This window comes from Cryptomeria japonica, chromosome 7, assembly GCF_030272615.1.
Source record: "Cryptomeria japonica chromosome 7, Sugi_1.0, whole genome shotgun sequence".
Classification (NCBI taxonomy): Eukaryota; Viridiplantae; Streptophyta; class Pinopsida; order Cupressales; family Cupressaceae; genus Cryptomeria; species Cryptomeria japonica.
Window position 1 is genome coordinate 131,162,838 of NC_081411.1, and position 16,387 is coordinate 131,179,224.

The following is a 16,387-nucleotide window of genomic DNA, read 5'->3' on the forward strand; positions in this document are numbered from 1 at the left end:
TGTACTTAGGACCTGAGAAATCCTTATGCGGAAAAAGTAAGGTAGTAGAAAATGCCAAGGAATCTGCTCTATCATTGAATTCTCTTAGAATAACAGAAATATCAAAGGCATCAAAAGCTTCTATCGAATCCCAAACAAGATTTCGATAGTGCTAAAGTCTATCACTTCTTGTTTGATAAATACTCCTTACTTGACACACTATAAGTTCCGCATCTCCTTGAGCATGCAGATTTTTAATTCCTTTCTTTTGAGAAAAATTCATTCCCAAAAGGAGAGCTTCATACTTAGAAGTATTGTTAGTGTTCTCAAATTGCAATTTGAAAGAAAATGATTTTTTTTTTACCATCAGGGGACATCAACACAATACCTACCCCTGATCTAGTAGAAGAGCAACTACTGTCAAATTCCAACGTCCAAACATCATTTGGACCACCCACATTGATTGTGTCAAAACAAGTAGATTCTTCTTGTGGGGTTGATGAACCCATGAACTCGACAATAACACTTCAATCATCACTTGAATTTTCTTCAAATAAAACCATGTCTTCTGGCTCTGATACAACTACAAACTCATCATCACCTACAAACTCATCATTAGCATACAAGAAATAATTTCCCATACCAGATGAATCAAAAAGAATTTGAGCCCATTAATAATCAGACTTCACAACTGTGTATTGTGATTCTTTCTCTGGTTGCAACCTCTTGATTTCCCCTTTCATAGTAATACGAACTTCTGTCATATCCATGCTCAATTCTCCACCAACATCTCTACAAGAAATTATTCCAAGAAGAATCCCATATGAAGTGGGAACATTACCTACCAACACTGTCATTTTAATTAATATTCTTCTTTGGGAATGCAACAAATGTGAATTGTGCATCTTTTATTTGGCCTATCAATGGTACTTGTTTATTATCCATAGAAAAACACCTACTGAAGGTCTTAGTAAAAGTTAGACCAAGAGAATTTGCAACCTTTGTAGGTATCACATTATCTGATGCACTAGAATCTATGACACAATTGCTTAACTTGTGACCATTAATTATTAATGAAATATAAAATGGTTCAATTTTCTCCAAAGGATAAGGAGAGGTCACCAAGTTATTTTGAGAAACATTGGGTTTTTGTGGGGGATCCGAAACATTATCTTTTTCTTTGACAAAATTAACTAACCGATCAAACTAATCTGGATTAGACCTCAAATATTCTACTTCAGACATTTGAACCTTTGTTTTCTTAGCATTATCTATTATGTCAAATGTTTGAAAAGAATTTATTAATGATTGAGAAAGATTCTCACTTTGAGGATTTGAAATATTTGGTACACTAGTCTTCGGTACAGCTGCTGAAAAATTTGCAGAAGTTGAAGGAGCACTTACATGTTTATCCTTCGCATTATCTTTTGAAGGATTCGAGTTTTCCTTTGGTGGATTTGGCAAAGGTGTTCCACGCTTGGAAATGGTAACTAGAAAGCACTGAGAATCCTTCACTTATGTTGAATCATCACTCTTTGCATTAGCTTGCAACCGATTGGCTTGAGCTTGCAAACGAGTGAACACTGCAAAGACATCTCCATCATGCCCTTCCTGCATATGATCTTCTTCATATTGCATGTATCGAATGCTAGAGTCACCAACCAATTACCTCTTCATCTTGTGGCATATTGACATCTTCTTCACCAAAAGGTGGAAGATCATTTTGTTCCGCCTCATAATAAACAGTAGCTGAATTTTGAGGTGATGCTTCCAATGCAAGTCTCTTTGGAGCTGGAGGTAACTTGTTTTGATTACAAGCATCATAATTGGAAGCATTGTTAGGGAATATTCTCCTTGGAACATCTTGACATGGCACATTCCTTTGCATGTAAATTTGCTTCTCGAGTGCTAGAAATTCATTTGCTAGCTTTTGAATAATAGGACCTGTAGAATTTGTTGAAGAGGATGATACATGAACAATTTGACTATTCCTAACCTTGTTAGGATCCTTTCTTATCTTACCTGCCAAGATAAGATCATACTCAACTGATATGGCCAATTATTGAGTAGTAGCCAAATCTATAGGATTATTCCTATGCAAAAGAAAGCTTACTTCTGACAATTGAGCATTAATAAATAAACATTTTAAGTTTCCAGTAGTAGGTTGTGAGGCAACTAGAATGCAATTGTACAACTTATTGAAATTTGCCACAAATTCTCGCATGGGCTCTTGTGGTTCCTTCTTTATTGGAGTCAATTGAGCTAAAAGTGCATGATTATCTTTAGCAAGCTTGAAACTTTCTTCGAACCTTGTTCTGAGGCTAGCCCAATTTGTAATACAGTTATTTGGAAGATGATAAAACCAATCAGCAACTACACCTTCCAAAGTTTCAATAAATAACCTTACAAAAACATCTTCATGCTCAACCCCGAGAATACCACATGCTATGTAAAAAGTAGCGAAGTGCTCATCTAGGTGTTGAGCACCATCTCCCAAAAACTTAGGCAAATTATTTCTTATGCCCTTTGGAAGCTCATGTAGAGGTGCTGTAAGATTCAAGGGACCAAAAGTGGCACCCCAAGGACCTTGGATAATCATATTTAATGGATTGTATGGGGGAATTACAAAATGATTGGTAGTTGGGATAATCACAACTTGCAAAATTGACGACTCACTTGGAATAGGAGACCATTGTGCAGTAGGAGGAAAACTCCTTGTTCGCTACAAAGGAGATCTAGTTCGTGGAGGAGTCACAAATTGAAAATTATGTTGCTGCAAAAACTCAAACATAGGATAAAAAATCCCTGCTGCTCATTGTCCATGAGTGTAACTTCGATCAACCAGATTAATACTTTGAGAAAATCAACAATATAGATATTACAATGGAAAAACACACACTGCAACCCAAAAATGAAAATACTGGTTGCATGTCGCTCCCTAACAGAGTCACCAAAAAATTATTGGGTGAATATTTTGTCACCAGTGTACCAATGATAAAATATATATTCTATACACAACTATGTTGAGATAAAGTCTCTCCTGTCATCAAGGGGAGGTTCCCTGGTAGAATTTGGGTATTTCAACAACTTTAAAATTAAATTTGGGGGTAAGCTTAGGGCATATAATTATCTTTTTTTTCAAAATTAATGTATATCCCTTTACTTGATGAAAATTCTTACAAAATAACCAACTAATGAAACTTGCATACAATGACTAAACTATATCTCTAAAACCGTATAAGTGCAAAGTCTTATGTGAGTATAATCTTACTTTCAAATATAACTAATATAACTTGCAACTCAAAGTCTTTAATATATATATATATACAAAGCCTACTACCTAATCACTGTATCACAATACTAATTCCTAAATATGAAAATAGCTCAAAGTCTATTTGCCACAATTTAGATGCTCCCTTAATCACATGAACAAAAACGCCACCAATATTCATATACCAACACATCCATGTTTGAAAGTAGTGAGAATTTGGAAGCTCTTTTATTCATGACAACAAGGTGACAATATCATTATACTCCTCAGTGAAATCACTCCTATGAAAGAGCTTTGGCCAACGGGATGGTGTGGAGTTTCTAGAAGTTTGCAAGAAAACATTATTGATTGTTTTCTTACTCTTATCTTCATTTTCCTCATACCATTTCTGTGCACTTTCCAGAGTGATATCCACAACTTTCTCTGTATAAGAACCTTTGAAAATACTATTAAAGTATTCACTATCAAGACGAATGACTGCATTCCCATTTGGATCTTTGATCTATCTAGTAGTAGGATCAAAGCGCTCTGCTACTACTAATACAAAGTCAGGATCATGAGATGCTACTAGGAAAGACGCATACTTGTGGATCTCACTAGCTATGAGGAGGGTCATCCTCGAGGGGGCCTCCTGAACTCTTTTCAAAAACTCCTCCATATCAACATTCCCTATTTCAGTGTCCCGGATCTGGTCCACATTAGATTTAATGGAGCTTTCTGGGAACATGTTTAAGTACTTATCATACTTTTACTTCATTTTCTTTCCTATTGACTTGCTAGGAGAGGGCTCAAAAATTTGCAAAAGAGAGGCAAGTTGACCAATCTTGGAGTATGTGAGATACGAAACATACAAGTTTCGTAGGGGTTGTCTCACGATTCAGTCCCATTGAAATCTACAACAACATACAATAGATCATCCCAATGAAAATATACTAAATAAGAAGGATAAACTTATGGTTTGGGCTATAACCTTAGTCTATAAGAATATATGCACTCATTGAGGTTGGGTTTCTACACTAATTCTACTCCTAATGCAAAAAATAAAAGAGACTTTGATAAAGGAATGATTCTGAAAACTGGGTGTAAATCCCATTACCAGTGCCTTATTAGGGTATTAGAGTCATCCTACAATAAATAACCATTAAACTCAAATAGAATGAAACATAACCAAATAGTTCTGAGCACTAATGCATGACATCAACACTTTCCATTTTAGCTTCCCTGCAGCCATACTTGAAGATCCTACATATACATTTCATCATTTTTTATCCTATCATAAGCCCTTTAATCTCTTCCTTGAAGAGAAGCTAAAGATAAAATAACACTAGACTTGTTGGGACAAAATAAAATGATACTTGATCTTTTATTTCATAAAATGAGAGCAATACATAAAGGAGACAACTCTAGAAAAATCCATAAAACTTGCTAGCATGCTGGTTATAGACTATTTGAAAGCAAAATGATTACAAGCTAAAAGAAAATAACTCAAATATACTCTAAGTCCAGACTGTGCATGGAAGCCTTGCTTTTTGCACTTACAAAAAGTTGCATTTAGAATAATAAAAACTAAGAAAGAAAAAAGACTAAGTATCAAAGAAAGAAACCCTAAGAGAAACCCCAAAGGAATCTAAAAAAGATGACATGTCTTCAACATTGAGATATTCGATTTCAAAATATGCTCCTTTCTTCTCCAAAATTTGCCTTATTTTTCACTCATACCCTACTGGAGATTTGTTGAAAATTTGGAAAAATGCTTTTGCATGCACTTGTCAACTCCAATTTCTGCATTTTGACCAAAAATTGCCATTTTTAGTTTGCTGTCCTCTTTGTCAACAACCCACTTTTCTATTCAATCTGAAAATAGAAAACTACCCCTTTTGAGCAACTACATATTCTTCTTTCCAAAAACTTTTCCCTTTGATCACAAATAGAAAATTTTTCCCCTTGTGCTGGATGTGTCTTGTCATTTGCACCTTCTGCATATATTTCCTCTGAAAAAGTGTCTTTCCTCCTACACTTACCCTACCGGGACATTTTCTCAAAGAAAAACATTTTCTCCCTCATGACTATGGCTGGAAATTATCAATTTCTACACATTCTAATAATGAACACTACTCCAAGGATGCTAAGAAAATGAATAATAGTTGCATACCATTTGTTGTGTAAAATATTTTATTTTCCCATGCCTGATTTCCCATAAAAATGTCATCTTTAACAAAAAAATAATCATTTTCTATTGCATTATATTCCTAAGTGAAAAAAATCCACTCTTGGTGAATAAAGATTTGCCCCCATCTTAAGGTATTTTTCAACATTAGAAATCCCCATTGATCATTTGAACATATCCATAGATATGTCTTTTTTATATTTCTACGTTCTGCATTCATTCCTGCAATAGATATATAATGGTGGAATATGTATATGGTGAAAATGGACAGTGAAAACAACAATATTGAAAGACTAACAAAGATCCAACCACAAAACCCTAGCCTAACAATGAAAATAATTCACCATACATAAATGAAGATACCTAAGACCATGCAAACAAATAAAATAAATCAAATATACCATTCACATGTCTAGTAGGGTTTCAATCTCCATTTCTTCCCATCTCCATTGATCTTTTTTGATATATTTGCTCTCAGATTTTATGTGTGCACAAGAGCTCAACAAAGAACGAAAATGTGGTTGATAGTTTAATCGCAAGAAGGCTTGATTGCATAAGATCAATTAGGCAATTAGGGTTGATAATGAAGAGGGCATCCTCTTATATAGAGAACACTGTAAGAAATGGAGGGATAAGATTAAGAGGTGTAAAAATAAATGGTTAGATAGGATTAAAGGGTAGGTAGAGGAAATAATTAAATGATAAAGGGGGTAGTGAAGAGGAGAATTAAGAGATGAGTGACATGTGTCATGGGTAGAAAAGGCTAATGATTTAATTAAATAAATAAAGATTTATTTAATTAATAGAGGAAGTGGGATCAATTAAATAGATAAAATATTTATTTAATTTAGGAAAAGGACAATTTAAATAAATAAAAGTATTTATTTAAATGAGGAAAGACTTATAAGATGATTAATTAATTAATTAAATAAAGAAAGGTTTATTTAATTAATAGGAGAATTAGGCTTAAATAATTAAATAAATAACAATATTTATTTTATTAGACAGGATAATTTTAGGTGTCTACGATTTGCCCCTCTTTGAGACAATGCATCTTGTCGCGTTGGCTCAAAGAAGATAAGATAAACTGATACAAAGTTTTCCCATGATGGGAATGATATGCCACCTCGAGAGATTGGATGGAAAGAGTGAAAGGGGTTGCAGACAATCTCTCGATAAGAAAGAAAGGCTAGAAAGGATTGACAAGATAGGGTGAGAAGACTGACATAGGAGACTCAGGTTAAGTAGCCTATATAATAGGGCCACAAGGAAAACATCCGCATTTGCATCCAAACACTTAAGAGATCAGAGTGCAGAGAGAGAGCTTAGAGTAGTCAGAGCAGCCAACGATGATGGAGAGAGTTCATAGGTTCGATTGAGTTCGACGATATCAGAGACCAGGCGACATGGGTGAGCCGGTAAGTACCTCAAAGCCACTTTGTACATTTTTGCATTTACTGCTGCCATTAATGCATTTTAGGGTAGATAAACAAAACACAAAATCTATGTTTTGCAGTAGAAACACATCTAGGTTAGTGCCAGACATGCCTAGGTAGGATAGTTGCATTTAGGCTAGGTATATTCACGATATGAATGTAATCACGGCTATGTTTAGTAAGGACGTGTCTATGTGCAAAAGGCACATCTGTGTCACAAAGGCATGTTTATGAAGGACAATGGCACATCTAGGAAAGAAAGCATGTTTGGGTTGATAAAAACCATGTTTGCGTTGTAAAAAACATGTTTGTGTTTAAGTGGGCACAAGTCGGCAGTTCTGTGATGAACATACGCTGTCGATTGGATAAGATGTTGAGAGGATACACTCAAGTAGGTGCCCTAGGAAGACAAAGTGAGAGATAGGCAAAAATTCTGTGATGAACATACATTGCCTATTGGATAAGCTGCTGAGAGGATTCACTCAAGTAGGGCCTCTAAATAGGATTAAGTGCAATGTGATGAACATATACACTAGGATGCATCACCATGTGACAAACATAAGCACTAGGATAGGAATAGCACTATCTGATAGACATGAATACCACTATGATTGACATGATTGGTTTGTTTGGATGTAGGAGTACTCGCCCCAGATAGAGTCGTGGGAGAGATTTGCTGTGTCACAAAGGTTACAATCAGAGTTGACATTTGAGGAGTGGGCGACTGTCGAGGGTATGGGATTGAGACACATCATGTATTTGCCTGAGATTTGGGCAACCAGAGGATTATTGACTTCTCTAACAGAGAGATGGCACTCTAGGACCTATTCATTTTATTTGCCGACTGGCGAGATGTCAGTCACTTTAGAGGATGTTTATAGGATTCTGAGGATACTGATCCATGATGAGCAGGTGCCATATGACAAAGAGGGATACAGGGATGCACTCAGAGGAGTCTTTGGTGACCCAGAGCTGGAGATGAGATTGGGTCATGTTAGCTGGGATGTCATGCTAGCTACTGGATGCAGACTACCAGTAGTAGTATGAGGAGTGATTAGTGACTACCTATGTCCAGGCAGAGCGACATGAGGTATGGCTGCTGGCTGGGGGAGGAATCTAGAGACACTAGTGAAAGAGCACACTAGTATGCATGGGGTCCATGTGTATTAGCACATTTATATCATGAGCTTCACTAGTTTGTATATCTCAGTGGCTGCAAGTTAGGTTGTGGGGTGACTCTATTGCAGGTGTGGTCATATGAGCACATTGCAGTGACGAGGCTAGTGCACTTCAGAGGGAGAGGTCATGGACAGTCCTACACACACTTATAAAGTATGATCACTTCCTAGCCATAGATTGGGAAGGTGGAATATTGGAGACGGGTTATTGATGACATAGATAGTGTCATATGGAGACCCTATCTTGACTATGAGGACTGGGAGGAGGATGCCACAAAACTACCTTATGTTTTTAGGAGCAGGTATCTGATCGGGCAAACACCTTTTATATTGGACATGCATCTTATTGACAGGGTCTGCAGGCAGTTTGGGCAGCAATAGAGGATTCCTCGGGGACCAAGAGAGTTTGCATGGATAGTGTAGGATTAGGCTCACTGGGGGCCGATTTCGTCTTATGATGTTGCAGTGATAGAGTTTGAGCAGATGGTTCTGATGCCTTGGGATATACTGAGGGATGTTGTTGATAGAGGTACAAATGCAGAGTATGATGCCTATTTTATAGCACATCCAGTACCGAGGTTGACAGATCCAGATGATCTTGTGGCAGCGGAGAATGATGATGACAGGGGTGGTGGGAGATGGAGGAGGGGAGCAGCGAGGAAGGTGGTGAGGGGCAGGGGTGGAAAAAGGGTTGATGGAGAGAGGGATGCTAGAGAGAGGGCTGAGGAGAGACGAGATCCACTAGTAGGGAGACCACCAAGTTCGCTGAGGGGTAGAGGAGGATAGGTGCTATAGGTTGGTGGATAGGTACAGGGACAGGTACCGAGGAGAGATGCCCAGGGATAGGTACATGGATAGGCTAGACAGGAGGAGGGTGCCCAGGGTGGAGACAAGGAGGATGATGAGCTGCTAGTGCTGTGAGAGATTGTAGTAGGATAGGCCAATGATATCAAGGATCTCGAGAGAGATATGACTCGATTGAGGTGACAGTTAGCATAGATGCAAAGGGAGAGGGATCAGGCCATCCAAAGGTACACTGAGGCTAAGGAGGCATTGAGGATAGGCAAGAGAGCACCTGAGGACATAGGGACTGGATATGCATATGTCCTATAGGTAGGAGAGGAGATAGCCTATTGGAGAGATCTGTACTATGCAGCCATTCCTCTAGAGCTAAGGGCTAGGAGCTTTAGGAGAGCTTCCAGAACTAGTACCACAGGGGAAGGGGATAGGCATCAGGCATCCAGTGGCAGAGTTATGGGTCCACCCACACCACCAGGAGGGAGAGCTAAAGGAGGTGATCCTGGAGCAGGGACATCGAGAGCTCAGACTCCTTTGAGGCCAGCTGGCTCCTAGGGAGGGTCTTCATCATAGCTCTCTTGGATCCCATTTTGTATCAGTTTTGTGTATGGTGATGTAGACACCTTTGGGTGATTTTGTAGCCTTATGAGATATTGACATCATTGTATTATGACACTTATGATTTTTTGATATATATATGAGATGACTCATTCCTTGCGGCAGCTATGTGCATGCGTTCCTATGTGATGGTCTATATGTTGATTTAGTTTATGTATGCATGTTCCTATAATGATTCTATGATGTTTATGATGTGGATGCAAATATATAGATGATGAAATGTAATATATTTTTGTTCTTTTATGTTTTTATATGTTTATGCAAATGTGGACGTACTATATGTAGATGGATGTATGACTATTAACATGTTATAATTATTTACATGATGAGAATGCAAATGCATATATGATATGCTAATTAGTGATGTGTGTAGGATGTAATGTGATTATGATGTCTATGTGTATGCATGAAATGAGATATGCTAACATATGATTATGCAGGGGAATACTACATGAAATGCATATATTTTTGGTGTGTCATTGTACTACCCCTCTTCGATCAGACTCTTTTTGTATTTTGTTTGACTTCAGTTGACTATTCAGTGGAACATTATTGTATATTGATTCAAATTTTATGCGATATTATTTCATGCTTTATCTAGATTTGTGGTGTATGATTTTATGCAGTATCTCAGTGCTTATGATTAATGTTATTTTATGGATCATTATCATGGACTAACACTTTTACCTTATATGTGCGATGTGTTATTTATATGTTGCATGTTTGCATGTGTATGGGATGCGAGGGGATGATTTTCCTTCACTCACTCCAGTGAGACAGGGAATGTCATGATTCTCCTTCATCGGTGTGCGTGCCATGTTTGTTATATATATATTTGTCTATATGCACATGTGGTTCTTTGGTGCAAGACATTGCAGGTACTAGTACTAGGTAGGTACAGGGTATCAATTCCACTTGGCTTCATAGGTCTGAGCGTGCCTTATATGTCCGATGGGAGTGAAGGAGATAGTTGTTGGACCCTAACTTGACCCGTAGTTACACTCGTGTGAGTGTTGTCAGTCAATTGTCTTTCCCGTCTGGCCAGTATGTGAGTCATAGTGCTTTGGTTTGGTCATTTGCGAGTCGTCATTTGATCATCCTTCATTTTGAGTGTTTCCATTTATTTAAATGGTTATTTAATTGAGTGGATGATGCTATTTTTATGTTGGTATAATTAGTTAATTATTATGCTCTTGATATTATTGATTTAATTAAATAAATGATTTGCTAGAATTAAATGGTTAAATTGGCTTATTTATTGTGAATAGTTATATTAATATATTGTGAAAGGAAATAAATAATTGCCTAGCCATTTAAATTTTAAATGCCTTTGTTGAAAGGAAGTATTGTGAAAATGGAAATAGAAAATTAATAAAATCTTTTCTTTTTACCTTTCCATTTGACTTTTGTATTTTATTTGTTGGAAAAGAATTGTTTTTGGATAAAGGTAAACTTGATTGCTTTTACTTTCTAAATAATAATAATAATTTAATCTGATTGGTGGAGAACACTTTTAACCTAGAAAGTTTAGGTTGAAATATATTTTTCCCATATATTCTTGGGAGTTCATGAGAATGAGGAGGCAAAATTTTGAAGAAGAAATTTGGAAAACTATTTTGGAAGAGGAGTTGGAATTGGATTTGGTTTGCAAGGACTGGGATTCTTCCATCATTTGCTTGCTAGTTTGCTTAAAGGTTGGATAAGCTCTTCTTGTTTGAAATTTAATTTTGAATATTTCAGTTGCTTCCTGTGTGTTGGAAAAATGCAAATCTCTTTGTAGATTCTTGTGGAATGGTTAGAATGAAAGAAAGAGTGCCTGTTATTGTTGATTTTGTGGAACTCATATCAAATGTTTGCATATAGGAAAGAAATGGTCCATTTCTCTATTTGCTATTTGTTATTTGTTCTTAATAATCAACTTCTTGAATTAGCTCTTCTATTGGGAATATAAAGAATTAGATTTAGCTTGTTGTGCGTTGTCTAGTATCTAATTACCCAAGATTTGGGGTTATGTTGGCAAAAATTGGTTGGTTACCTCTTGATAGATGTAAGAAATTCTTCCTATGTAATGGAAGTGAGGAAATTTATCTTAACCCTTCTCCTATTTGTTAAATTCTTCTATTGTTGCCTAAATCTTTATTTATTGGGTTCTTGTGTGATTTTAATTCACCATTTACCTTAATTGGTAAATATCCCTTTTGTATTCTGGAGTTTGGCAAGGTGTGTGTGCGTTCCCATGAAATGAACAGGGGATGAATCGAGTTCATGTTATATCAATTTTAAATGCAAAGGAAGTATGAATTTTATTATAATTGTAGTCACATAAATCTGTCCATTTTAATTAAATTGTTAGAATATTTAATCTTTACTTAGCTTAGGTTTATTTGTATTTAGTTTAGGATATTCCTTTGGAATTCCTACATGTAATTTGTCCTCTAGTACATGTGTGAGGACAAGTCATTTCTTTTATTTTCCTTTATTAAGGAATATTAGATTTCCTCCATAAGAAGATGTAGACACATGGCACACACATTTTATGAATGGTGGCATTCATAGATTTGGGAGTTACTTTGTAACTCCTCTCCTCATCTCTATTTAAGAGATGTCTCCTCTCTCATTTCTTCTTAATGAAAATATTGTAAAGAGCTTCTTGCTCTCTCTCTCTCTCTCTCTCTCTCATTTTAGGCATTGCCTCATTCATAATATCACAAGGGGTTTTTCTTTGCTTTTCCCTTTCAAAATTTCTTGTGCCTCCTTCTTCACATTTGGGTGATTGCTCCAAGGTTTTTGCTTTTCTCTTGGTAACATTTACTTCATCAATAAACTTTCTTGGATTTTATTTTTCTTTCCTTGCTCTTGCATTTCCTTTCATGGTATCAGAGCAGGTTTCTAATCCTTTTTTTAAGTTGACATTGATGAAGGTTACCATTATGTGGAGTTCACCTTGTTGGAGGCATTCTTGAGAGGAGAAGAAGTTCTTTTTCTAATATTTTCTATTGTGCAGGTTTTGGTTTCAGATTTTAATTTTTTTTTCAAACTTGTTAACAAGTTTGCCTGCAAGTTTAATCTTCTATTCTAGTTTTTTTTATTAAAAAAAAAAGGGCTTTGGAAGCCTTGCCGCCAAAGTTTCTTCTTTCTGGTTTAAATTTGTGTCTTTGGAAGGCTTGCCGCCAAAGTTTCTAGTTTTTTATTGTGAATAGTTTGGAAGGTTTACCTCCAACCTCAGCCTCCTTAATCTGTTTGGTTGGCTTGCCGCCAAATTTGATTTATTATTACATTACATCTCTGATTTGTTTGCAGGCTTTAACATTTATTGTGTCTGCAGGACTTTGTTAAAAAAATTCATATTGATCTCTGTATTATAACTATCTCTGTTTTTCATATTATTTTCTCTAGTTTTGTGTATTGCCAGTTTTTTATTCCATAAGTTTAATACTCTATAATTTCTGCTTGCTCTGTCTAAATCATTCTGAGTTTAACATCTTTTGTATTGTATGGTTTTTTATTCCAGTATTTTGTATTGCAGATTTTTGTTAACAGATGTTTAATATTGTTTTGTATTTCCATTTCTAACCTTTTCCTGCTTGCAGATTATTACTAGTTTACTTTTCTTTTCTAACTATTTCTGTTTGATTCAGAGATATATTTTAGTTTTTTTCTCTTACATTTCCTGCAGATTATTAGACAGTTTTTATTTGTAGATTAAAAAAATTAGTTTTTCTCTGCTCTAATCCTTTTGTTTTTTAATATTGTTTCAATCTTATTTGATTAGTTATCTTTTAAATCGTTCTATATTTCTCTGTGTAAAAGAAGCGCTGTGCTGCTCCTCCTGCATTCTTAAAATTCCATTATACCTCTGTCATAATGTCTCTACACCCCAACAGAATAGAGACTAGTCTGTGTGGTAGTTAAAAATTGTTATTATTTTTATTCTGTAGCAAATCAAATTCAACTCCAGCAGGTAACGCATTTAGAAGAGTACTGCATTTGGCAAATACATATACTCCTTTTCTTCTTCGGTTTTACATCTTTGGTGTATTCAAGTTTTAAAAAGCTTTTAAAGAAAACATGCTTCTAAATTTTCAAGTATAAAGCAAGTGATTTCTTTTAATGAAGTAAAGTTTATTTTATAAAAAGTTTAGCTTTTAAAAATATTCTTTAAAAGTCTCTCATAGTCTTAAAATAAGTTTTATAAAGTTTTTTTTTTTTTTTAGAGTTTTTTAAATATATATATTAAAATAAAGTTTTAATATAAATTGTTTTATCATTAATAAAGATTTAATTTATTTTTTATGTAAATTTTATTTAATTAAAATTTGAATTATTTATTTAAACTAATATTTCTTGATAAAAATTGTTATTTTTTATATATTAAAGTTTATAAAGTTAAATCGTTTTTTCAATGCTTTTAAAAAGTAAAGTTTTTAAAAGTATTTTTCAAATAATTTTTTTACAATATAAAGTTTTTATTTTAGAATTTAAAATTTAAATTTGTTATTGAATCTTTGAAAATAACATTTCTTGATTAATTTAAAAAAAAAAAATTAAAATTTGGTTCAATTTTTTAATTAAGGAGGTTATTTTTTCCTCTTTTAATCAAAAGGGATAATTTTTTATTTTTTCTATCATTTCTACATTAATTCCGGAAATTAAATTAAATAGTTCCAATTATCATTCTTGGAAAACACATATCTCGTTTATTTTTCGTTTCAAACACCTTTTGGATGTTGCGACTGATAAAACCTTTGAACCCGCTACAACTGCTCCTCAAGCCGACCTAGATAGATGGAAGGCTCAAAATGAGGAAGCACTTGGTTTAATTGGTATTTCAATGGTTCCTGATTTGTATGTTTTAATTGGAAATTGTACAAAAGCACATGAAGCTTGGGAAATTTTAAAAACAACTTATGATAGCTCAAATGAATTCCGAAAAATTCAACTTCAAGATCAACTTGAAGATCTAAGGTATACGGATTTTAAAACTATGGATGAATTCTTATTAAAGTTTGATTCTGTTAATAGTCAATTAACTGGTTTAGGAGTTACTCTAGCTGATTTACGTTTAATTCATCTTATTCTTAAAAAATGTCTTCCTCGTCAATTTCAACAATTTATTACGAATATTCATGCTCAACTTGCTATTCCTAGCTTAGCTACTCAATTAACATATGATATTTTTCGTAATTTATTGCGTCAAGAGGAAGCTAAATTAATTCAATTTGGTACTCTTAAAAGTAGTGAACATGCTTTTATGTCTAAAAATCAAAATCATAATAATAATTTTAGATCCAATAATAATAAACATAATCATAATCATAATAATAATCATAATAATAATCACAAATCTTCTAATTATCAATCTCATTCTAAATCCTATCATAACAATTCTCATAATAATAATCATAATAATACGTACAATAATCAAAGGAATAATTCTCAAACAAGACCCCATTGCACATATTGTGGGAAAGATGGACATATTACTAATAATTGTTTTAAGAAACAAAATGGTAAAAAGCCCATGAATCAAAATAATCAAAATAATCAACATAAACCTCATTATAAGAAAGGTAATAATAATGGTAATTCATCTCGTCATGCATTTACATGTACTTATAATGTTTCTCAACCACTTGAGTGGATTATTGATTCTGGTGCATCTCAACATGTTACTTCTCATAAAGAATGTTTTGAATCTTTGCATCCCGATACTTCTAATATTCCTGTTCAATTAGCTAATAATCATAGTTGTAAAGTTGAAGCTATTGGTGATGTGAATGTTCCTAATGGGAAATTACATGATGTTCTTTATGTTCCTGAATTAAAATCAAATTTGATTTCAGTTCCTAAACTTTGTCAAGATTATAAGATTAACTTTTATAGGGGCATATGTTATATCATTGATCCAAACACTAATCATGTTATTGCTACTGCTAAAATGGATAGTGATAACTTATTCAAGTTCTATGAATTTTCTCCTCCAAAGTATTCTTTGCTTACTACTGTTGATTTTACTATATGGCATGAAAGACTTGGCCATCTCAATTCTGATTATATTTCATTGATGCAAAAAGCAAATATGGTTGATGGATTGCCTAGTATTGTTCCTTCTCAAATTGTTTGCAATGGTTGCATGAGTGGTAAGATGCATAGGGAACCCTTTCCTCATGGTCAATCTTGGAGGGCATACACTAAATTGCATCTAGTTCATAGTGATCTCTTGGGTCCCATGGAGAATCCCTCCATCCAAGGTTCAAGGTATGCACTTACCTTTGTTGATGATTTTTCAAGGAGAACATGGATATATTTCCTTCATAGTAAGGATCAAGTGCTTGATGTGTTTACTGAATTTCATATGTTTGTAGAAAGGCAATCTGGTTCTAAAATTAAGATTCTTCGTACTGACAATGGAAGAGAATATGTCAATAATGCATTTAATGCTTATTTGAAATCTTTTGGAATTAAACATGAGCTTACCGTTCCTTATACACCACAACAAAATGGTGTGGCAGAACGGAAGCATAGGACAATTGTTGAAATGGCTAGATGTTTATTGCATGCTAAAAATATGGATTACAAGTTTTGGGCTGAAGCTATGGCTTGTGCAACTTATTTAATTAATAGAACACCTACCAAAGCCTTAAAGGATAAAACTCCTGAAGAAGCTTGGTCTGGTAGAAAGCCTAATTTGCAGAATTTAAGAATTTTTGGTTCCATAGCTTATGTTCACAAACCTAAGGAGAAACGAAAAAAATTAGATGCTAAATCTTCTCCTTTTATTTTTGTTGGTTATGATGAAAATACTAAAGGTTATAGAGTTTACAATCCTATTACTAACAAGGTAAAAGTTGCAAGAGATGTTTGTATTGCAGAAAAAGGCATTCATGATTGTTCTAAAGTGGAGGATGATGAACTTGGTCAAACCAAAGTTGTGCTTGTG